The sequence below is a fragment of the Crocuta crocuta genome, unplaced genomic scaffold (genome assembly GCF_008692635.1).
Source record: "Crocuta crocuta isolate KB4526 unplaced genomic scaffold, BGI_CrCroc_1.0 scaffold586, whole genome shotgun sequence".
NCBI classification, from domain to species: domain Eukaryota; kingdom Metazoa; phylum Chordata; class Mammalia; order Carnivora; family Hyaenidae; genus Crocuta; species Crocuta crocuta.
Window position 1 is genome coordinate 1068867 of NW_027532407.1, and position 23748 is coordinate 1092614.

Below are 23748 nucleotides of genomic sequence, written 5' to 3' on the forward strand. Positions count from 1 at the left end.
CACCTAAAAGTAGCACCTAATATATTAAACATTTCTAGCAGAATACCCTGCCTTCACAATATTTGTCAGAATGACTCTCCGTGAGTGAAGTAATCAAGGCAGATTTTTGTAGACCCTCTATATTTGTTGTCACTAATTCTTAGAAGCATCCTTTTCTTTATTCTTGGTGCTTAGATATTAAAATACTTTAATAATTTGGAGCTTTCCTAAGATACTTAAAGCATTTTTGTTCTGGAAATTTTTTCCCAAGTTAAATTTGTCTGTATTGAAGAATAATGCACATACAACATTGTATTAGTTTTAGGTGTTCAACATAATGACTCAATATTTGTATGTATTGCAAAATGATCACCACAATAAATCAGTCATCATGCATAGTTACAAATGTTTTTTTTCTTGTAATGGGAACTTTTAAGATCCACTCTCTCAGAAATGTTCAATTATGCAACACAGGTATCTCCAGGACTTATTTATTTTGTAATTGAAAGTTTGTATGTTTTGACCCCCTTCACCCATTTTACTCATTGCCTACATTTAAAAAAATTTTTTTAATGTTTTATTTATTTCTAGGAGAGAGAGAGAGAGAGAGAGAGACAGCGTGAGCAGGGGAGGGTCAGAGAGAGAGGGAGTCACAGACTGAAACAGGCTCCAGGCTCTGAGCTGGCAGTCAGCACAGAGCCCGACGCGGGGCTCGAACCCACGAACCGTGAGATCATGACCTAAGCGAAAGTCGGACGCTTAACCGACTAAGCCACCCAGGTGCCCCCATTGCCTACATTTTAAAATACACATATATCCTAAACAGACCTGTCCCAAACTGACCACATTCATTCCTTCATAGGTATCTCTGTGCCTGTCGCCTAGCCCATATTTTCCATCATGGTGACTAATACTCTTTTCATCTGGCCTGTACCAAACTGGAAACATCAGTGTTATTTTTCTACAATGTCCTTTTTCTTTAAACTGCCACACTCCATTTGAGGCCAGTACTGCAGATTTTACTTTTTTTTTTAATATTTTTATTTATTTCTAGGAGAGAGAGAGAGACAGCATGAGCAGGGGAGGGTCAGAGAGAGAGGGGGATACAGAATCTGAAGCAGGCTCCAGGCTCTGAGCTGGCAGTCAGCACAGAGCCCGACGCGGGGCTCGAACCCACGAACAGCGAGATCATGACCTAAGCGAAAGTCGGACGCTTAACCGACTAAGCCACCCAGGTGCCCCAGATTTTACTTTTAAAACATCTCCATGTAGGTCTCCCTTTCCCAAGTCACTGGTCCCGCCTTGGTCGGGGCTTTCGTCACTCTCACCTGGACAAGTGGAGCCACCTGCTGATGGTGTCCATGTGGTCCCTTTTCACCACCCTCCCCACTCCTGCCTCCTAAGGGCTCTGGTCCCGATCTCTTATCATTATTTTGTGCCTTACTGATGCCGTTTTCTCTGCCCTCAACGTGCTTCTCAACTGAAGACATCCCCGTTCAAAACTGCTTCGAATTCTGTTTGGAATATGGCACTATAGGAAAACAAAATAAAGCAAGGAGCACAAACAGCCCAAGAACGGAAGTCTACTCGTTCTTCAGAGTCAGGTTCTGACGCCACTTTCTTGGAGTCCTGCCTGATTCCGTGAGACAGGGCAAGCACTCTCTTCCTGGTGCTTTCACAGGGCTGGCCAGACACTGGCTGCTTCTCTTACAGGCTTTGAAGTTTGTCGTCTATGGCAGGACAGGAACCACGTCTCACCCACACTCTGTCCTTCCTTTCCAATCCATGGTTCACACGTCCATGGTGGGCAGGTCCTGCTGTGTCCAGGGGGCCTCCATTTGACTAGCAGCCATCTCTGCTCTCCTGAGGCTCAGGCTGACTCCTCCATGCCTGGAAGAGAGACGTGTTTTCCTACGTGAGGCACACATTTTTCTTTAAAGTCTCTAAGCCATGCACTTTCTGTTGTTTCTTTACTGAAAATTTCCATGATTCCCAATGAAAACACCTTTATTTCCTCCAGAATCTTTTATATGTCAGATATGAGCATAGATTCTACTCTCTGTCTGGTATTGCAATTCGTAAAATTTTGGATCAAACTTGTTGAAAATATAGATTTCTGTGGCTTGCCCCCAAATATTGTGATTAATATCCCAGCAAACTGTGATAGATGCTTTCCCATTCACATTTGGAGTAGAGAAAGGGCATCCATCCTTTGCTATTGAGAACCCACATCATTAGCTTTACTCTGATTGTCACTGCTCCTCCCCAAACCAATCCTGATGACCAGAGTGATGTGTGGGACGTAGCCATCCAAGCTGTTAATTTGTCTGCATAACTTAAAACAAAGGGCTTAACATCTTTAATCAAACTGACAGAATTTAATTGACTTTGTGTAAGCCTGGTAATGAAGTGATAACATTAGTGCTCTAAATGTTTAAGGAGAAAGAAATACTATCGGTTCAAGAGTAACAACACATTTCCATGGTAATGGAAAACAGCCAGAATTGGCATGCCAGGCCACACAATTTAAAGACCTTATGGTATTATTGAAGGTCCACTAAAATCTATAGCAGGACTTGTCAAATTGATCACAAGGGTCACAGGAGGTGTTCATGAGAAGTATAGATTCCTAGACCCTCTCTTAGTGATTATAATTTAGTAGGTCTAATGAGACTGATATAAAATATAAAAATCTGTATTTCTGATAAAATCTCTGGGTGATTCTTATGATCAAGCAAGCCCAGGGAACAGTGTTCCAACCAAAGAAACTGTAGTAGAAAGAATAAGAACACATCAAGATCCAAGGAGGGCTTTAGGACAGATGCTAATTAGTAGGTGCAAAATCCACAGGAGGCTTCCACTTCCTGGGTGGTAGCCTCTCTCCACATACATACTAGTTTCAGCCCAATTTGGTCTAAAACTTTTAACAGTCTCTTTAGGCTTAAATCAAAGTTTTGGGATAATTGCTTAGGCTTTTGGATTCTTCCCCTTTCCTTGGAACTTTTTCCAAGGTTGTTTTTTGGGTAATAGGGGGGCAGTTGGCGGGTGGTGGAAAAGGCATGGGGAGAGGATGACCACTGGCCTGGTGCTGGCAAGCACCACTTGATTGGGTGCTGACTTTCCTCTGCTAAAGGGAGTTGGGCCCATTTTGTTGTTGGTGTCTGTGGCCGATTGTCACAGACCATGAGTCTGGAGTTCTTGCTTGTCCAGCAAGAGAGCAGATGCAGAATTGAAAACAAGAGAGGCTAATGTTTGGGAGGAGACAAGACCCCCAAACAGGAGTTTTGTTTCCGTATTTATTGAGCTCACAAGATATTACCCACATGGTGAACATGAAGAAAACAAGATCTTACACACATGATGTGGAGAAAACACTCAAGACAGTAATCGTTAACTTGTGTGTATAAGTAGCAAAGAGTCTGGGGGTAAGTGGAGTTTGTGATCAAGGGACATTGGTGCCAGATGGAAAGTAATTTCCTGCAGATGGCATAACAAGTTACTTGTGATCCCATTACAATATATTGCTAGCTAACCTCAGGCACTTTGCCCTGTGGTGGCGCCTTTCCACCCTAAGCTTTTTCTAACTCATTTATGTAAGTAGAACCTATTTCCCCACAGCTGATGACCTTCTGATTTTTCTTTCTTGACTTATCCTGGCCCAGGTCCTTTCCTTTCTGACCTTCTTACTCTTGGCTTTCCCTCTCACATAAATAGGCTCCAAGTCTCTCCACATTTGGCATGTGGCCCTTGTCTGCTACAGCTTCTGTAGACTTATCTGTCCTGCCTTTACCTCAATCCCGTCATGTAAGCTGCAGGAGATTTAGAAATGACAACAGACCCATTTTCTGCTTGGCCACACCCTCTATCCTATTCACTGTGATGGCCTCTGTGAGTGAAAAGCGTAGAAGCAGAAGCCCCTCTACCCTGTTGTTTCTTTTAGCCTGTTTAGGGGAACTTCTGGCTTTACACTGAATTCCCAGGGTGGGAATATCAAGTTATGACTTCCCATCATCTCCTCCCACACGCATCCCCGCATCCCTTCCACCCCCACCATCTCTCAGATTGCCAAGGGTATGGACTTTCTGTGACTTCTTCCTCCTCCTGCTTTCCCAGGCCTTTTTTATACAAAACAATGATTTTCTCTTCCTAATCAGCTTCTTAATTAAGTGGGGCAAAATTAATTTAGGAAATCCTTTCCCTTTGACAATACCAACCTCTCTGGCTAACTGTCTTGCTGCAAAAATCCTAACTGGACTATCAGAGGGGAATTTGTCAACGTTCCTATAACTCCTGCATCAGCCCCCTCTGCCCACTAGCCCTTTCTTTGCCCCTGGAGGCCTAGTCTGGCCTGAATAGGGAGGTCATATAGTCAGAAAAATCTAGTAACAGTTTTAAAATATTGACTATCCTGATGAAATAAAAAAGAAGTTTTTCTTTTTTCAGTTTGCCATCTCAAATAGCAAATTTTATTTCCCATAATCTTCATTTGATACCAGTTTCTGAAACACTTTTATATAAGATTCTTTAATATTTCTTTTTTCTTCTCCCCAAAGAAAATGTTTTAAATGTGAGATCACAACAATAATGATCTGAGTTATTTTTTTTTTCAACAGAGATGGAGTCGTGAAATGAACACTGAGTTTGGAGTCAGATAGCTTAGGTCCAAATCCATGCCTTTTGACTTCTGGGCTTCAGTTATAACATCTCTGTTTTGGGATAATGAGGAACTTCTTGGGGGTGGTTGTGAGAATTATTTGAAATGGTAGTGTAGATATTCTTGGAAAACTTTAAATCATGTTGTAGATTTTTAAAATTATATATATAAAAGTTCTAGTGTATGTGTGGCTATAAGTATCAAGTCCACAGGTACAAGTAAAGATAATTTCTGGGAGTAATCCTAGGTTTTCTCTGCTCTATATTAGCTCCCTGGTGCTAAACTATGGGCCTCTTCAGGACCCTCATGTTTGTCGTTAACTGTCTGGAAACACCATCACTGGGGAGGTCCTAGATTTTCAGCTTTTCTTGACCTTTTCTTCAAATAATAGTTACCTCTCTATAGACCATTTCTTGGCCCAAAATAGGTTCATCCAGTAGATCAGCTATTTCAGGAATCTTTGGTTACAAGTGGCATAAACCCTATTCAAATAAGCATCAGCAAAAAGTGAGGAATTATTGGCTCATGTAGCCTGCTGCTCACACCCCCACACCGCCCTGTGTCTAACCAATCTCTCCACGTCTCTACTCTGTTTCTCTACAGTCAGACCTCCTCCTTGTAGTTGCCTCCATGAGCTTCATCCAGGCTTACACCTCCTAGGACTGCAACCCCAAGTGAAGGGGAGTTTCTCACTCCTGGTAGCCGTAAAGAATGTCCGCATTTTTCTGATGTGTGTCTCCTACTCAACTCTAAGCCATTTACTGTGTCCAAGAAGAAAGAATGGAAAGTGATGCTTTAGCTAGCCTGGAGTAGCAGCAGTGTATGCACTGAAAGAGAGTCCTGGAAGGAAAATCAAGGTGCTGTTACACAAGTGGGGGATGAACATCAAACAGGAGAAAATAACAGATGCCATCACACTGGCTAACATATAGAGGAACCAGGGCCAGTGTATTGCGCTTTCCAGGATTTCAGCCTTTAAATCCCTTGGAAGTGCATGAATCTCCATAGGCAATTTCTGCTCCATTAGAAACAGACATAGGAAGTGTTTTGAGGTCTATGAGCCCCAGTTTCCCCAGGTATATAGGTAGAAATACTTTGCAGACAAGAGTGGAAGGTACTCATTGTTATTCACTACAATTCACTATGCCTTCTTACTCATTGTAATGTCTAGCCACTAGCAGATGTTTGGTACCTGAATGGAACTCATTATAAGTTTGTGGAAGGAATGGATAAATAAGTGAATATATCCTTATTGTAAGGACTTGTGATGTGTTGTAATAAATTTTTCAGGCTCTCTAGTGTTTCATTTACTTTAAATTTCATAAGGTTTTGTGTTGGTATATTCTGTCCCATGCTGAATATCTTTATGGTTATGTAATCTAATGTTCTGGGAAAATTAAAGCATTAAAATGGTTCACCACTGAGAGACATGCAATTAAAGGAAAAAATTTGAAAGATAACAAAACTCCTATGTTAGGAATAGTATTATCATTTGATTTAGCCAATAGTACTATGGTTTTGTTATTAATACATTGTTTTTATTTTAAGTGTGCAAGATACTAATTTAACAGAGCCAAATGTATGTTTGCTGCAAAGCACCACCTCTCTTAAACTGAATTTGCTTTCTTAGATTTCAAAATTAATGTTAAATTAGGGATAGATCACTTTTAATTTTCAGATTGCCTAAATATATCCTATAGCAAGTTGACTGTATCAGTTATATATTGCTGCATAATAATACATTCTAAAATTTTGTTGCTTAAAACACTATATTTTGCTCATAGATCAGCAATTTTGTCAAGGCTCAGCAAGGATAACTCTGCTGGTCAAATGGGGATCAGCTCATATAGCTTGACTGGGAGCTGATGGATCTATTTTCATATTAGCTCATTCACACAGATATCAAGTTGGTGCTACCCATTAGTTAGAAGACTAGCCAAGACTTTGGGCCTTGTGGGTCTCTTTATGTGCTACTTGGGCATCCTTGTAATGTGGTTTTTGGGTCTCAAGTATGAGCATCCTGACAGACAATAAGTGAAAGCTCAGTCTCATTAAGACCTAGGTATGAAGTTAGCATAGTACCTCTTTCTCTGAATTCTGTTAGTTAAGCAGTCATAACGCTCCAGACTTATGGGGAGAGGATATAAGCCTATTTTCCATAGGAGTAGTGTCAAAAAATTTTAGAGTCGTGTTTTATAAATGCCACAGTGAACTGAATTAGATTCTTGCCCATGTAAATAAAGTTTCACTGATACATTGAATTGTAATAATATCAATTTTGCAAGATTATCAGAACTAGTTCAGCTTCTTAGAATATGAAACCTCTTCCTTTGATTCAAGAAATCTGACTCTAGGGATGCCTGGGTGGCTCAGTCAGTTGAGAGTCCAACTCTTGATTTCACCTCAGGTCATGATCCCAGGGTTGTGGGATTGAGCCCCACATTGGGTTCCACACTGAGCATGGAGACTGCTTAAGATTCTCTCTCTCTCTCCCTCTCTCCCCTGCCTCTCTCCCCTGCTAGTACTTTCTCTCACTCTCTCTTAAAAAAAAAAAAATCTAGCTCTTGTTCTCGTTCTTCAGTGAAACCATTCCCAAGATGCTTAAGTTTCCCTTTGGACCTGTGTTGATGAATGTTCATAGGTCAAGGTGGCCCTGATTACTGTACTTGGATGGAATTTGGCTCATAGCTATAATACGCTTTATGACAGCTAATGTGAGAGCTCAGCTTGCAGAGACTTGTCAGCCAAGCGATGCCTATTCTTCTTGGATGATAAATAGCCCCTAACTTGGAACACTTCAGTTATTACCAGAAAATTGTTCAAAATAATTCAAATGTGAACTCTTTATGGTACCTCTTTGCTTGAGTTATTTGGGGTGTAGTTGGGTAAGCATAAAGTAAACTGGTAAACAGCTTCCTGAGAAAACAGTGGGGCTATTCAGAACATTCCCAGGAAATATAACCCTTTAGGTAATGTTGGATGTCCTCCTGGGCAAAGACTTCAGAGATCATATAATCTGTACTTCTCCTGACAGGGAATTATGCCAAAGTCAGGACTATCACACAGACATAAGAATGGGACAGAAGGATAGGAGGAAGTGGGGGTATATTTCTTTGTAACAACCAGAAGAGTTTAATGTGTCTTCCTAGTATGTATATATTCATCTAGCAGGCAAAGCTGTACAATGGATTTGAGAAAGATGTTCTGGGGACCCAGTATGATCTAGGATATAATAGAAAGAAATGTATCTTTTTATTCTACTCTTTTTGCTATTTCTCCACTGAGAAGATTCCCTCTGGGGGCTTCTTCATGTTGACAAAAAGCAGTTCTGGCCACTATATTTGGTTAGCATATAGTATCCCGACCCTGGAAATACTGCAGTCCTAGTGGGAGATGGGAAGGATAATGTGACTATTGTCACTGGCCTTTGTATACTCCAAGATTTATACAACTGAGGAGGAGTGAAATCCTGGAGACTCATTTCCCAAGTGAAACCTTTCATCTGTCAAAGATGAATGTTTGTTATCTGGACATTTAATAGATAAAGTTTTTTGATGTATACATAAGGAAGCACTCTCAGTATATACAATTGTCACCCCCCAAATTTGGCCAAGATCAGATAATGCAGATTTTTATTTCTTACCCACCCTTTTCTAATGGTTTGACATTCCCCTGGGGTGTTCTATTATTTGAGCACAAAGTTATGCCAACATCCCTAGAAAAAAAACCTGTTTATTGCTTTGTGTGATGGTGGTAGAATGTCACACCCTCTTAAAAAGTATAACACAACTTTGTTATATTTCCCTTTCAAGAAATACCCCCAGCCAGTTTGTCAAGGGAACTGGAAAGAAATCAAGGTTGAGACTACTGTTAATTGGTTTTTAATTAATAAGTCTGAGAAACCTGTCATTATGAGAAACTGGTTCTTGGAGTCATGCCAAATTTATTCAAAAACAAGAATTAAATATTCTTACTACCTTTGAAACATAAATTGTCCCAGTATTTTCAAACTTGAATATACTCTGAATCTACCTCCAAAGATTTCTTATATAAATGAGTGTATTGTATCCTCTTTTAACCTTATACATTGCTTGTGCTAATGCATTTCTATTTTAACCTGCTAACTACTATGCTTTTAAATATCAGATTTCACAATGCGGGGCATAAAGGAGGACTATGCATTTCATTACTATATTGAAAGTAGTGAGTGGCATATGCCTATGACACCTGTTGGCTTGGTCACTGGGTTTTCTTCTTCCTTGTGTTAATATGAACACATAAGACCCAGAAGTTGCATCTTCAGGTTAGTTGATCAGTCTTCTCAGACAGAGGGGGGACCTTGCTCTTCTCACTGGGAATACATTTCTACATTATTTTTGTTTCAACTCTTGTTTCACTTGTTTCAAATATTTGTCCTATGCTTCAAGACTTTAGACTTTTTTTTTCACTTTTCTCTAGAAGCCTACTCCTTACTTTGTTTTTCAAATCTTCTTTTTCATTTTATCTAGAACATTGGATGAGAGATCTACCTTCTTTGTGACTAGTCTCTCCATGTCCTGGTCTTTCTTTTGTTTGTCCTGGTTGTCTTCTAATTACTTTTATCACCTTCTTAAATGGGTTATCCAGGCATTATTCTTAATTTATGAATCCTGAGTTGGTACCCTCTGTCTCTTTCTCATAGCAAGGAGGTATAGACTGATGATTAGCCTGTAGACATGGGATTAGGGATGACATATTTATACTTAAGAAATTTACATGATCAGACTGGGGGTGGGGGGGTCTTTTGGATTAAACCACAGGTGCCATATATCAGGCAAATGTGAATTCTTTCCAGAAAGCTTGCTTTTATTGTCTATAGAGAGGGGATGCTGAGGCAAAGTTTCTGATGATGATGAACACCTACAAAGGATAAAAGGAAAGGACTATATTTCATGGTTATGAAAATCTGGAGAAGAAAAGAGTTGTCATCAGAGAAAGAACTTGAACTAGACTAGAGGTCAAGGGTGAGGTGAGGTCATAGTGTTCTGATCATAAAACCTGGAAGATGGAGCAAATTGATACTAATAACACAGAAAGGGATTCACATGACTCGCACAAAGGAGAGTACATCTCGAGTCCCACAGAAAAGAATATCTCTAGAATGGGAGCAAGAGAGAGGTTGAAATTATAGAAAGCCAGGCTTGGGAGTACACTCTGCTGACTCAGCAACTGGCTGCATACCTATAATTTAAACCTCCCTGAAATTCATCACCCTGAAATAGCAAGGGCTCCAAGAGAAAGTAAAGCAACAAAACAAAAAAGTTGATGTTTGAAGTTGAGTTTCAAGCCCTAACTATGCTCTTAACAGCTGGCTAATCTCTGCAGAAAAGGAAAATTGGGGAGCTCAGTGATTCAAGGGGCCCTAGGAAGATATTATTCATTATTCTTCTCTTATTTATTCCTCATTTTGCTGTGTTCTCTAAAGTCTGAATCATCTATAATAATCAGAGGAATTGTCACATTTTTCTTCTGTCTCCCACTTGGAGACACTGTAAAGATAAAATGACACACAATATCTGAAAGTGTTATGTGAGCAGAGGAGCACAAAAGCTGACTATGCCCCATCTGAACTGGGATTGGCTTTCTAGGATGTTCTGTTGCATTTAGTTCTTGCTTTCTTGTTTTAGTAAGGTAAAGTAGGCCCTGAGTGTAACATCATTTTGGGGTGATATATTTTTCAACAAATTTTAGAAATCTGACATATACCTCAAGTATCAAAAAATCCAGGGGGAAGAAAATCAACATAAAATTTTTATCAACTAACTACATAACAAATTTCTCATACATTGCCCCCTATATGTTGTGGCTGTATACTCTTTGATCACTTCTTCATCTGACAATAACTTTTATAACCATTTTTCATGGAGTCTCAGAAATGTAATTCAATCTTTCCTCTAGCGTAGTTCACTGAATTTGGTTTTTTATTACTGAAAATTTTGACTCAGTGTGATTAAAGCCTGAATTACTCAGTTACAATTTTATATATTTAAAGATTAGGAGAAAGCTTGGTACATTTCAAACCTTGTTTCACTCACCCAGTCCCAGTGCCCAGCAGACTGTTCATATTGTGATTCAGTCTCTGGCCTTCTTGGTCCTGGGTGTCATGGTACAGGGTGAGTCAGCCCTGTGGGCAGCAGGAGTATTCCTGGAAACCAGTTCTACCCCAGGACAGCTAGTGCCACTTATCTCCACATACAAGTGTTTATGAACCGTATGAATATATCTGATTAATGTCTCTCTAACTCAACTCTCCTGACCTGAGTCCCCAAATCCCCTCAGCTGCTCCAAACTACTGAATATGCAAAGTAAGTAGGGTAGGGGCAATCAGCATGGCAAGAGACAATTAACTTATTACAATTAAAATCGATTACATCTGCAAATTTGTAAAGATATATGTCCTCATGAACACATGAGGCCCATGGCCTTTGCAAATAAGGTGCCCTGATGCCTAAATTTTATTAACCTCCATGTTAATTCATCCCTGAGAAGGCAGGGAGCTAACTTGAGTGGGCAAACAAAGACTTAAGTTCACAGTGTTATCAAACTTGGACCTCAGTCTTGAAAGATAAGGAGACCTTTTTCAGGTCAGTGGGAATGGCCAGGCCTAGTAGGAGGTGCCAGTAAAAGAGACAAAGAGGTGATGGAAACAGTGAAAGAAGAAAAGTCAGGTGAGAAGGGTGCCTTTGAAGAGTTTTAGAGAACATTTCAATAAGGGAAGGCTAAATGCTATATTGGGTCTGAGAAGACAAGAACATGAAGGAGTCTGTTCAATTTGGCAATTAGAACCATGTGGTGACCTTTGCTACAGAGTCTCAATGATGTGGTGGGAGTCAAGGCCTGATTTCAATAGGCTGAGAAATGAATAGATAATGAGGAAGCAGACATCTTGATTCTATTATTTCAAGAAGTGTTCCTGTGAAGGGAAGAGGAGATAGTGCACAGTTATAAGAAAACTTAGACATGAAGGAAATCTTCATTAGTATTATTTTTTAATTAAAGAAGAGTGTGACCAAACATGTTAAAAATGCCCTGTAAGGCATTTTTGCCTTGGTAATTAGGGAGTATTTTCCCCGGTCTGAGCAGAGGGCATGTGGTCTCCATCTGTTCATAATTTCACCCACCTGCTTTTCAGGACGCTACAATTCTCTAGAATAGGTTATGAACATCAGACAACTGAGCAAGTGGGCAAGTGGGCAAGCCTTCAGAGGAGTCTCTATGTGCTCACCTCAGTATTCCAGGTGGTAATACCTGCCACACCTCAACCCTGCACGAATCAAAGGTACTGCTATTTATATTTTGTTCTCTTCCACTCTCCCATTGTCCAATCTTGCCCCTTCACCCTATCCACTGTCTGTGTCTGTCCCTCCACACTCTTTCTTTTCATGATATGAAACATTTCCCATGCCATTACTATTCTTCAAAGATAGAACTTTGAAATAGCCGCATAGTATTCTGTAACATGGATTAACCATTACTTACCCTAAATCTCTTACTGGCTAATCAGATTGCTTGATGTGCCTTTCCTAGTATCAGTCAGTTGATGATTGTTCAGTTATCTAAATTTCTGTGTACAGTAGTTGCTTATTTCTTGAGGATAAATTTTTAAAAATTTTAAGAAATGGAATCACTTGTACAAAGATATGAATGTTTTTATGGCTTTCGATACATATTGCCAAAACACTTTACTGATTTCTCAAATGTTTGATGATAGAGAAGCCCTGAGAGACATAAACATTTGCATTTGGTGAAACACATTTGAATAACACAATAACATGGAAAACCTGAAGCAGTCATGTGACACATTTGGATAAAAACTGGAGTTTTGCTTGTTTTTGCCCATATTTCAAATTTACTCAGTAATCAAGAACTGACTTCCATATTTTCCACTTACTGTGGAGATTGTTAAGATTAAATTAAATTGCTTCAGACTTGCAGTTGGATTTCTCTGGCTCCCAGACTGTGGTTACTGACCTGACTGGTCAGTCCAGGGTGAAAAACACTTCCTGGCAGTCAGCAGGCACATTATGCTAGGATCTAGAAACATGAGAAGCAACAAGAGGAAGGCTTTGTCCATGAAATAAACAAACTGGGGGCTAGATGCATAAGGGCAACCATCCCATAACAATAAGCCTAACCTTAGAGAGAGGCTGAAAGACCTACCTCTTGCCTAGCACCCCAGGAGATCCTGAATCCTGACCCCTTCCTGGTCACTCCCTGACCCCCAAGTTCTAGGACCTTGCTAAATAGCCTGAGGACAAATGAGGTGCTAAAAGCAGAAGTAGACCTTTCCAGAGGCTTCCTCACACAAAGTTTTGCCAAATTTCTGGGAATATGTAAGAAGCTTGGGCCACAGAATACCTGGGTGATCCATGGGTATAAATACATCACTAGGGGAAATCCAGCTTTATATTTTTTTAACAAAAGCCTCTTTCAAAAATGTCTGGGTTCTCAAAATGCTACCTTTTCTGAATTACACTTATACAGTGGCATCAAACAAGAAAGTTCTTTGATAAAATCCTGCCTATTTCTGGAAGTGGAGATGAGAAAGATACGGGTGGGAGCCATGTTTGGTCACAGTTTCTTACTACTGAAGTTTGATCATTCAGGGGAGAAGGGGCAAGACCATTATGCTACCAATTCATGGCCTCAAACTGAGACTTGCTAATAAGTCATGTCTTGTCTACTTCATTAATGATCAGCAAAGTGATTGGAACTTTGGCCAAGCGGCCCAGCCATCAGGACAGTGTCTTAAATAACAGATGACACTGTCAACTATAAATAGTACTTTGGATTTAAATGAATGACTCAGACTTGATTTCCTATGCTTCCTCAGATAATACTGTACATGGGAGGAGTCTTTTAAAATGTTTTTCATTTATGTGAAAGAAGGGTTTTATTGCAACCATCTGGGCAGTGAGCTCAGACTCAGCTCTGTGGGAGTTGGGTGTACCCATCCTTCCACCTCCAAGGCCCTGAAGCCACTTGGCGCTGTTGGCCTCCTAAGTACATCTGTGCCCTTGACTATGCAATCCGGGTCACCGAAGAACAAGAGGATGGTTTGGGAAGTTATGTTAGTTTTATATCATTTCCAGAAACTTCTCCCTTTGTATTCTTCCCATAATTCTCCTCCTTCATAAGCTGGGAGCAGTTACAAGCTAACTAGTCAATGATGAATGACACAAGCTAAAGAACCCAGTGTACTCTTTGGCAGAGATGATGAAGAGAGGAACCAAATGGATCTTTCTAGAATATGTCATATGCATGATGAATTTATGCATATGTTGGCCAAACCAACTAGATAATTTTTCATAAAGTCCACAGTAAAACATACATTTGTTGTTCATTGGAATTGGATGTTTTTCATTCAATCTATTAATTAATATTGTTTAATCAGATTGCTTGAGGTGCTTTTCCTAGTTTCAATCAGAATCACTATATGTCAGGCCAATGGAGAATATTTAAGCTATGCAATCTCAAGGTCTTTGCCACTATCAGATATTTACCCCTTGAATTTCTGTTTTATGTGCAAGCTTCTCCCCTGAGATATTTTCCCGCCCCACAGCCAATCACCAGATCCCATTATACTGTGGAAAGATATTATCTATCTCTACTCCCTCTCTGGTTGTTGGTGTCTTAGGTACCTCTTACCCATGAAAGCAGAGAATAGAGCCTGGTGAAAATTATGTGAGCCAGCTTTCCAGAGGGATTGAAGGACAACAATGCCTGTTTTGAACCCAACTACCAGTTCCAAGTGGCACAGCACAGGAAAGGGATATCACACTGAGAAATCTACTGGAGTAGACTCTGAGTATAATGATCTTTGATGAGGTGTACAGTTTAGACCATTAGGCTTCAAGAACATAACAGCTTTATGCAGTGTCATAGGCCTCAGGCGCAAGTGTGGGAGGGACATATAAAGAGTGGACACAAAGCATACGCAGCTGTTGGAGGCACCAGAATTTATAATTAGAGCCCCTAACAACATTTTACTAAGAGTTTCCAACCTATATAGACCCCAGTGTAAATAAATTGGACTCTTCACACAGATGTGCAAGGAATGTATTAGGCCTGCGCACTTTAGGGTGCATTTGTAACATCAATAATTCCACCTATTCCTGGTCTTACCATTAGGCTAAGGTTAGACAGGTCAGTGAGCTCTGAACAGCAGCCTTTGTGAGATCCAGAGGTCCTTTGTATGGTGACTGGGAACTCCATAGGAAGGGAACAAACCCCTCTGGCCTTACTTCTTTCCAAACCTATTTTCTGCTCTCACTCTCACCCAGGACATTTGTCATCAGATGTCAAATACTGATGTTCCAACATTCAGACTTATAGAAATCCCTCAGACATGTCCACTGATTGGCCTGTCTCTGCAAATGAGGCCATTGCTTGCCTGTTAGAGTTCAGGGCCACTCTTGCCCTGCCTACTCATACCAGCTCCCACTTGAAGACCATGCTGCTGATACCACTTCGTTGGAATGTCATTTGTCAATCTTCGCCATCATTACAGGGCTAGAGATTGAGCCATGTGCAGGGAGGCTGCCCCCTCCTCCCTAAAGGAAGAAGAGTAGACAGTTATGCAAACAGGAATGGAGAACACATTATGTGCCCAGGAAGGGTGCACCCCTAAGAAAGAGAAGTGGCACCCACTTGTTACACAGAACAGCTGTGCTTTCAACTATCTTTCTCCATGTGAATAAAGGCAGATGTAAGGGCTTCTCAGGGAAGAGAGAATAAAGAGAAGGAGTCAAGGAGGGAATGGTGCAACAGGCAGGGCAGGGGATATCCCTCATCTTATTATTGCAGAAATGTCATGGAAAATGACAATGCCTGGAAAAATGTAAATAAGACAGCTTGTACCCTATGGCTCCAGGTGGGAGTAGGGTGAATGATGGGGTTCTCATTTAAAAACTGGCTAGTGGTGGGTTACAAGCTTGTAAGTCATGCCATCTTTCAACAGGCTGGAGGGTGGATAGGTTGCTTCCAGGGATTTTACTCATTCCTTGAATTCTTTTCTTAGTGGCTCTGTGATAAACTGCTGAATTATAATGCCAGGCAGGAGCTGCAAAGCAGCCTAAGTGATGATAAATGAACATGAAGGAAGACACAGCAAAGGGCAGGATGTGAATGTTCTGGCACCAAACGTAGAGCTTGCAACCCCGATCCTATTATTCTGTCAGTTTTTACAAGTCTATGGCTACCTTGTGTAGTTGATACCTTGGAATCTCCTTTAATTATAAGCTTTCAAGTGATTCTATTCATTTAAATAAAAAATAAATTCCTAAGTTGTTAAACTCATTATGAATATATTGGTAATCGGAGTTCTACTTAGGCACATATGACAATATTATCAAAGTCTAAAAGTGACTTGGGGAATTGAGATTATGATTAATTAAGTTAAGGTATGGTTCTCTTAGATATATGATCCCCACATGAAGTTTCCTTGCTTGAAGATACATTTAAGAGCACTTAGAAACTGATTAGATAAGAAGGATGATGGTGACTATGAGATCTTAAATACAAATGGCCAAAGGAATGTTTTTCATTAATAGAAATAGAAAAGACCCCAGGAATTATAGGCTAGAGAGAAAGCTGATTTATTACATATTGAGTGTGAGATATTGGTAAGACACCAAATTAGAAAGAGTACCTTGGAAGTAGATCTAACCTAGAGAAAATTTTGGGAATTAGTCATATGACAGAACCATAGAAAGAAGATACAATAAAAAAGGAAGAGATGGTGAGGGAACAGAGGTGGATGAGAAAAGAGCATCTGGAAAACCCAACTCTATGGGGATTAGCTGAAGACAAAGGCCCTGGAAGAGGAAGCAAAGGAAGAAACTGAAGAGAGAACCAGCAGAGCACATTTATGGAGGCCAAAGGAGGCATGTGATAACAGGCTTACAAGCCTAAGATGACCAAAGGTCTGTTACCTCTCTGACTTCATCCCCTAGGACCTTCCCTTCAGCTCTCCCCAGTGCACGGCCTCCGTGTCTGTCCTTTAACACCCTGACATCTCTCACCTTAAGGCATTAGGGCTGGCTATTCCCTCTGCCTGGAACACACTGCCTCAGACGTCCACATGGCTTCCTCTCTCACCTCCTTCAAGTCTGCTAAATTGTCACCTTCTCAGGGATATCTACTTGACCACTCTTTGAACACTGAAACCTCCTACTAGTCGCCTCCATGGCTGCCTTGCCCTGCTCTATCTTTTCCTTTTAAGACTGGTTATATAGCAAATAATTTACTTGCTAATTTGTCTAGATAGTAATAATTTGTTATTTATGCTTTTGATGCCTGCCCCCTCAGTCTGATGATACGTCATCTCCATAAGGGCAGAAATCTTTGTTTTATTAACCTATCTATCCTAAGTGTCTAGAACAATGCTTTTTATAGGGAAATACTCAGTGACTATTTGGTGAATGTCTAACAGTATTAGTGCTGGGAAGTCAAGGAGAATGGGACAAGGAGAATGGACCAGGTCACTAGACTGATGTCTTTGCAAGTCCTCAGTAGCCCTAGTGAGAGTAGTTTTGGGAGAGTAACTGGGGGCTGGGTAAGTGGGACAGGGTATCAGAAGTGGAAAAAACAAGATCCAGAGAGCAAATTAATATATGGTCATAATATTTAAAGCCTCAGAACCATAAATAACCATCAGCTCTTGATGCTGGTGTTAAAAAACAAATAAACCTAAGGCACACATTTGGTTGGAAATCACAATGGGCTGGCCTGTGTTTATTTGCAATTTAGAAGGTGGGATGTGACCTGCAGTGTAGCCAAGTCCATGCGATAATGAGCTATTCTATAAGGGAGGTACACAGAGTGTTCAAGTACAATCTATTTTAAGACAATCTAATTTTTACAAAATCCAAACCTACACGTCACATGTGTTAAGGGTGATGGATTTCAGACTGAGATAAGAGAGGAAGGGGAAGCAGGAAATGGGGAATGCTGCTTGGGCTGGACACAAAGCACAGGAAGAAGACTGGAGGAAGAAGACACCCCCTGCTGAGGGAAGGCGACAGGCTGGGCTTGCCCCAGAGAAAACAAGCCTGTCCAAGGGGCCACAGGGAAGGAGAAGGCACAGGGAGGAGGCCGTTCTCGGAAGTGAAGACGGCCAGAGGCGAACAACAGGCTCAATTATAGAAAGATCCGCAGGAAAAGGATCTGCAGCAGGAGGGAGTAATTGGAATTTGAGACAGTGAATAAGCCAGAAATCAAGGAGTCAAAGCGGACAGGGAAAGAGGAAACCCTGAGGGCAGCCAAAGGAGGGGTTAGAGCCATTTCAAGAACATGCTCTAAGAATAGGAGAATACGCAAGGCCACAGGGAAAGCTAAGAGAGGAACTGGAGAAACAAAACCAAACAAAAATAAATAAAAGGAAAGGAGTGAAAAAAATCTGAGTACCTTTTATATGAGAAACTGGAAAGTGTTGAAGTGTGTGTGGAATTTGTTTGATGTTGGGTCATGAATTTGTTCTGGTGTGTAATACATTTGCATATGTAACATACAAATACCTTGCGAAGGTCGAATCGAAAGAGGTAGCACCTTGGATGGAAAAGGATGCCTGAGTTAGTGTTTAACCATAGATGACCTGGAAAGTAAGCTCACTAGAGTCCATTATCCGGTGGACATTGGAGCGGGGAAAATTTTGCAAGTTTTCCTCTCTAGGATATAAAGCCCGAGTACCAGGGCTAAACCAGCTTACTGCTTGCCTTGGTAAAAACCTCTCTTTTGGTTGACATCAAGAGTAGGTAGCACTGGAGTATTCAGTTGTGGGGGTGGTCCCCCTGTGTCTTAGGCTTTGGCAGGGGGCTTTTCTTAACAACAATCACACAAGAACAATCGTTAACATTTATCATGGGTTCCGTGTCTCGCACTGTGCTAAGCTGTTTATAGATAGTAGATCTACATTATTTGCAGATTTCATATTTGCCTACTCACTAAAATTCATTTGTGACTCCAAAATCAGTACTGTCAGGCTTTTGTAGTCATTCCTGGACAAGTGCAGAGAAAAATTTGAGGCCCCTGATGTGCATATGTGTTCCTAGCTGAGGTCGAATAGGGTAAAGCTGTCATACTGTAAACCAAGTGTCCTTTTACTGTCTATCTAGTTCCATGTTTTCACATTTTTTGTGTGTGCTTTTTGTTGGTGATTTTGCTGTTTAAAATAACCCCCAAGTGTAATGCTGAAGTGTTGTCTAGAGTTCCTCTGCAGGAGAAGGAGAAGGCTGTGACCTGCCTTAGGGAAAATTGATGTGTCAGACAAGCTTCATTCAGGCATGAGTTATGGTGCTGTTGGCCATGAGTTTAATATTAAGGAATCAATAATATATACAAAATAAGGTGTCTTTAAACAGAAATGCACATAAAACATGGTTATGAATTGTTCAGCATCTGACAAAAATGTGGCCAGAGGCTCACAGGAGCCTAACTCTCTATTTTCCCAAGGAGCAGTGGCTCGGTATTTGCTACTTAAATGTTTGTGCGTGACTTTATAGAATAGAACTACCACAAATAATAATAATTGATTGGACATTACTTTACTTATAGTCATGGTTCCAGAAAGCAATGCTATAAAGGCCCCATTTTACAAAAATCCAGTCCTAGATGAATTTTAGTCCCAGAAAGGCTAAATACTGTGTTCAAAGCCATGATGCCGGCAAGGAGGTGGAACACAGCTCTGACTCCAGCTCGTGGAGATTGTGCTATTGTGGTGTGAAGGTGGAAGCTGAGGAAAGTGATGGATTCTATATAATGTAGGGAGGATTTTATGCATGAGCAATCATAAACCAACCCCAGACTCTCCTAGAAATTGTTTAATGGGAATTCAAAGTAGAACTGGAATTTGTGAAATCACAAGCAGATGAAGAACAAGGAAATTATTATTTGTTGTTGTTACGATGACCTTACTTTGTATTCCCGAATGTTATGGCTTGGGGAAACTTGGGGCTACACTTTGAAGACGATGAAACACTACAGAAGTATGTGGTACGCTAGGAAAACACTGAGCTGGAAGCAGGAAGTTCTAGTCCTGGTGCTAATGCTCCCAGGAACTTGTCAGACTTCAAGAAAGTCCTCTGTACAGCTTAATACCTTTGCCGCTCCACCTGCAAAATGAAAATGTTGGTGGATGACTCCTCCTGCTCTTAATTTTCATGACATGAATGACATGACATGAAAACTATATAGACCTGGATGGCTTTTAACTAGATGACTGTAAGTCCTGTCTTGCCTGAAAGAGGCTTGGTTTATACCTTTTGTCTTGGTATATTATTAATAGCATTTTTTTAACTCTCCAAAGTGTTCCAGTTTGGACAATAAATTATACAATTGTCTTGTGCTCAACCAATATTTATTCCTTGTGTTTTGTTGCCTGGGTCAGATGCAAGAAAGTCCCTTCCTTGTCTTAGTGGAGACCAGCCAGGGTTACTTTGTCCCGACACAATGTGTTCTTTGTATCTGGCTACTGACTTACTAGGCTCCCACCTGGTGCCAGGTTCCCAGTCCATCTAACCTGGCTCTTGCCTCGTACCTTAGGTCTTTCATATGAAATCTCATGTTGCCTAAGCCAGAAAAAATTCTCTATTGCCTTTTTGCCACTCCCCCTCCCCAAATGATAACAGCTGAACTGTGAAAAAGAAGTCTTTAATACAGAGAAAAAAGCAGTTTCATATAGTACTACCAATTCAAGCCCATGATATGTCACAATACAGTCAGTCATTCCTTGTCATATTAGATTTGATGACTTTTTAAAAAATCAAGTTACTTGTAAGTATAATATATAAATGTTGATTGAATACAAAACAAATTAATAAAAAATTATAGAACTTAAAAAGCTAGACTGAGAAGCAAAAGTTTGAAATAAAAACTTCTGAAAGTCTTTGAGTCTTTCTAAATGTTACCATTTCATCTTCTTGTTCTAACATAAGAAAGTTACATGAATCATAACGCAAAAATAAATCCTCATTTTTAAACAAAACATTATAATCTCCTTTACCCACTCTAATTTTGTAGAAATGAAGCATAAAAAATAAAGTAAAAGGATTATACTTTGTTCATATTCTTTTTAGTAGATTAAAATGTATTATGTACTTTTATTATATACACTACTAGTTTGCTTAGCAGGCATTTCTTCCCACATAGTGAAATACAAACTTTAGCACTGGCCAGATTAAATAATTCTAAATAACCCTAAACTTTCTGAATGTGCTTTGGAAAATTATATGATCCCATTAGTCTAATTCTTTAATCTGTGTTTCTGATTAAAATTCTCCTTTTCTAACTTTCTGGGTAGCTTTCAGCTATTCAACCAGGAAGTGGAGTATATTAATGATTAAATAAATATCACCAAACTGGCACCCTAATGGAAATACTGTGTGTTCATGCTGCTCACAGGTTAGAAATAAACAATTTCTCAGTGGCAATAGCTTATTTTCCGGAAAGACCTGTAGTTCAGAAAGAAGCACGGGAGAGAGCTGGAAACTGGTTGCAAATCCAACCCACTAGTGCTGTCTGCTATTACAACCTTTTGGGACACTGTCGACATGGGTTACTGGCTAAAAGATCATATTCCTCGGAACTTGCCAGCCAGACACTTAAACGGAAGACTGTGTCCTTGATGCTCTGAAACAAAGATGTCAAAGTAGCTCCATGCCCCGCCACCGTGCTCCGTGGGCAGGAAATGGCCTGAGGGAGGCCCAAGGCCTGGCAAGGGCTCTGCGGGTCTATACCCTTAAAAGGAAGAAACCACCAGTAGCTTTTATCAGGTTCAGTTCAGAGTTTAAAATATCATTACCCTGTCTTTGCCCAAAAGGGGCAATCTGATCTTGTGAGCAAACAGTGAAAGGCATTTTGTATTTAGGCGCACACACACACACACACACACACACACACACACACATAACCCTGTTTGTTGTTGGTTTCAGTATTACTGTTTCATAATTATCTTCATTTGAAATGCTAAATGCTGTTAGGACATTTTACTTTGTTTCTGAGACATGTATGAAGTAAAATTCTTTTATGATGTTGGCCACTTATGCTTGATTTGTTTTCTGTTAATAATCCCACTTGATTATGAAAAACATATGAAAACAAATGATGTCTCTTTGCCTGGTATCGGGTTCAAGATATTTGACTTTTAAATGTTGGCCAAAACAAAAAGGAGTGTAGTTGCTATTTGCTGAGCCTGGAACTATGGAATTTGCTAGAAGTTTGCTGAACCCATTGGTACTACTCCCTACTTGACACCCATTCTCCTTCCCAGCCACTTTCTCATTCTTTGAAAATTTCACCAACTTGTACCTCATTTTGAGCATGATGATGTGTGTAGTTTCATCTTTCTCTTTTATCGAACATTTGGAGTAAAATAAAAGTTATATGGTAACCGGTTCACATCTTGAACCATTGGTAAAGATTGATCAGTGCAAGCCCAGAGATACAGGCCATGTTTAAAACCAAGACACAAAATCAAGGTAGGGGGAAATCTAGGCTCAGAGTCAAGAAGGCCACCCACAGCTTTGATGTGATGAGGTCAGTTGTGAATTACAGCCCATAGTCTCTGCTCTAGGGTAGGGGATGTTTTTATTATACTGTCTTGGATTTTCTACTATGAGCAGGTGTCTTTGGGCCCCACATCAGGTGAGCAATCCTGGTGGGGATAGGGGGCCACAGGTGTTCTCTGCCACTGGCTGGAGTAGAATAGGTACGAGGAATCTTTAAGAGTTTTTGCCCTCCTAACTTTTATTTTCTCATGGTTAGAAACATGTAAGTAATTCCGTTTAATGGAAATCAGGAAAGGAGAAAGGTGACTATGAAGTGTTTCATGCCGTGTGTGGACCATAATAGTCACATAAATGTGAGAGGGTACTGGGAACTGAGAATACCCTCTACAAGGGAAAAATAAAAGTGAGTCCTCTAAACCATTCCTGATGGATCCCAATATATTTAAAGTAACAAAAGTAAGAAGAATGTCCTTTTGTAATCACAAAATTAATCAAAACATGGATTCTGCGCTTACTGTAAGATGTCATTAAATGGGGCAGGGAATGGGGAGAGAATTCACCAAATGAGTTTAGGGAGTTGACAAGATAATTTTCCTGATGGGAAGGAAATTATCAAGGTGAGAGGCTTACAGGGAAAGAAGCGTATTTTGACCTGGTCTCTTGTTCTTTCTCTATGGTCTGGCCTTGAAAAGACAGATCATAGAGTAGAAAAAACAGAAAGTGACACACACATGGATAAATAGCTCTTTTTCAGAATAGGAGGATATATTTCTGAGATTGCATAGATGAAAAAAACGAAACCTGAAATAGCTTTCTAGTAGAAAGACAGAAGAGGAAACTGGAAAGAATTTCATCCCCATCTACTGGAGGTCCTGAGTCAGGATCAGGACCTAAGACATGACTGTGACCAGCAGGTGTATGTGATCAATCAAAGTGCCCCAGGAGGGGAAAGGAGAGAAGACTTGGTCTTCTTGCAGTAAGTGATGACTGATAATCATTGAAATGTGAGAGAAAGAGATTACATTATATTTAAGGTATGCCTTCAAACTTTATTCTGTATTATATTGTGCCTTATATTTGTGAAGTAATTTAAATATAAAAATGAAATTGCTTTTGATTACACAATTTTTTAAAGTTTTATTTATTTATTCTGAGAGAGAGACAGAGGAAGAATGGGGGCGGGGGGCACAGAGAGGAAGAGACAGAATCCCAAGCAGCCTCTGTACTGTCAGCGCAGAGCCCGAGGAGGGGTTGGAACTCCCAAACTGTGAGATCATGACCTGAGCTCAAATCAAAAGTTGGATGTTCAACTGAATGAGCCACCCAAGCACCCCATTGATAACATTTTTTTTTAAGGTTTAGAAGCATAACTAGCTGTTTTTCTTCTACCACTTTTTCCTAATTAAGAAAAGACTGCAGACTGTTTCTGGAGTTTTTATGTGGTGGCATGCACTATAATCTCAGATTGAGTGCATAAATAATCAACCCCCATAAGACTGGCCTTGAGCATCTATACCTATTAAGTGATGGCAAATGTTAAACCTTAGGAAAAACAAATACTCCCTTGGATCG

The 23748-nt window shown here is 40.2% G+C and overlaps 1 long non-coding RNA gene across 1 annotated transcript in view; it reads right to left on the minus strand.

Moving 5' to 3' along the window:
* Nucleotides 1–464: 464 nt before the first annotated feature.
* Nucleotides 465–23748, minus strand: part of LOC144243653 (uncharacterized) — a 94592-nt gene continuing 71308 nt past the window's right edge. Inside the window, exon 3 of the long non-coding RNA XR_013338726.1 lies at nt 465–1869. This is a non-coding gene — a long non-coding RNA (uncharacterized LOC144243653). The remainder of the gene's footprint in view (nt 1870–23748) is intronic.